The sequence below is a fragment of the Acanthisitta chloris genome, unplaced genomic scaffold (assembly GCF_000695815.1).
Source record: "Acanthisitta chloris isolate BGI_N310 unplaced genomic scaffold, ASM69581v1 scaffold45894, whole genome shotgun sequence".
Lineage (NCBI taxonomy): Eukaryota > Metazoa > Chordata > Aves > Passeriformes > Acanthisittidae > Acanthisitta > Acanthisitta chloris.
The window spans coordinates 1-1,857 of NW_008668476.1; the positions used below are offsets into that span (position 1 = coordinate 1).

The 1,857-nt window shown below is 39.1% G+C and overlaps 1 long non-coding RNA gene across 1 annotated transcript; it reads left to right on the forward strand.

Annotated features, from left to right (window-relative positions):
• Window positions 1-15: 15 nt before the first annotated feature.
• On the forward strand, window positions 16-1,577 carry LOC103800510. Its single transcript, XR_624739.1, has 2 exons — window positions 16-94; window positions 779-1,577. It is a non-coding gene; the product is annotated as an uncharacterized LOC103800510 (long non-coding RNA).
• The last annotated feature ends 280 nt before the right edge of the window (window positions 1,578-1,857 follow it).

Here is a 1,857-nt window from a genome sequence, read left to right on the forward strand (position 1 = left end):
CTGACCCTGCTCTTGTCTTCTCCTCGCAGGCGTCCGAGTTCCCCTCGGAGCTCATGTCAAACGACAGCAAAGCACTTTGTGGCTGAATCAAACGGTGAGTGCAGTGCGTTTTTCCCTTTAAACTTCGGGCGAAAAGTGCCTCCCCGGGGAACGGGAGGTGCGATCGGGTAGTGCTGAAAATCGGTGTTAAAAGTTGATTAGGCAATCTTTCCGATTGCCTTTATAATTAATAAGAAACGCGACTCATAACAGAGTCGGAAGGTCCTGAGTGTGTGTGTGTCGCTAAGGTTCACCCAGCAGCACTTGGCTGCTCTCATCCTGCTCACTGCTTAATGCAAATTCTTATCTGTTCTTGGAGTCTTAACTTCCTGGGCCAAAGTGACTGATTAAGTTGGGAATCTTGGCACGGTTCCTTAAATTCTGTGATGTGGGATTGTCTGCGCTATCAGTTAAATAAGTGACTGCTTTTAATCAAATAATTACTGTACGAGGCAGACTGGCGCCTCTGAGCATTGCGTTTACAGAGATCTAAATAAAGATTGGACTGAGAATCCTTTTTCTACCCTTTCCCTGGAGTGTATGTTATTTTAATGTTCAATTTGCGCTCTTGAGAGCGAGTGTGCGAGCGTGTATGTGTTGCATCTGGACGCCAGGGTTTGCCCAATCTCTGAGTGTTTGGTTAAATGTTCAAACTGTGGCTTCCTCTCTGGCGCCAGTCTGTCCGGATCTCTGCCCTATTAGCATTCTCCTAAATATGCCTCTCTTCAATCTCTTGCAGGTGTCCCACTGATGAGATTTTTTTTTTTTTTTTGCACAAGAAAATGTCTACAGGATCTTTTTTGAGGTGCTGAATTTATTTTTCAGCTGTATCTGGAGGGAAAAATCCACGTTCAAGTAAAAGGACCTTTTAAAATGTACTAAGAAAAAAAGTCAAGATTGATCTTTATCCCCACCCCATTTTTCAACTTGGACTGAACCTAGTTATTTATGAAGAGACTCTTAAATACCCTTTCCCTAGTTGGAAGGCTTCCTTTATATACTATTCCCAACGTGGGGAGAGAAACAAAAATCTCACAAGGAGTTGCCCATTTTAAAGCAGACTTTGCCTTTTTTTCCAAAGGTGGAGCGTGAGTACCAGAAGGATCCAGTGTTCAGTTTTTTAGGAAAGTCTGTGGTCAGAAATTACCTTTTTGACACAAACCTAGGACTGAATACTGTAAAAAATTATATATAAATATATATATATATATGAGTGAAACCTTGTGAACTCTTTAATTAGAGTTTTCTTGTATAGTGGCAGAAATATACATTTCTGCAAAAAGTGTAATGATGTACTTAATCATGCTAAACTTTTTATAAAAGTTTAGTTGTAAACTTTAACCCTTTTTATACAAAATAAATCAAGTGTGTTTATTGAACTGATTGCTTGCTTTATTCTTTGGGGACCAACTGTTTGCTGGCTTTGATTTGTGTTGTAGTTTTGTTGTTTGCTTTTTTAATTAATTATGTTATGACTTTATCAAAGTAAAAATTCAAGTATGTAGAGACTATAAAGAATAAAATTACCTGAAGTGAATGATTCTTGTTAACTCGGAAAATCTTATTTGAGTGTATATTGTAAACATCTAAGCCATCTGCCTGTAAACAGGGTGAAAGGAACTAGAAAAGGAATTTATTACACAGGGGCTGCTATTGACGAAAGTGTTTGGAAATGTACAAAGGCAGTTAATCCTGAGACATTCCCATGGAGTACTGCCTTTTTTTCTGCCCTCCTACCCACCCCTATGAATGATTCAGTTCAGGGTAGTAATGGCCCAGATCTGTTAATTTCTGTTTAATCACTCAGAATTAGGGGTT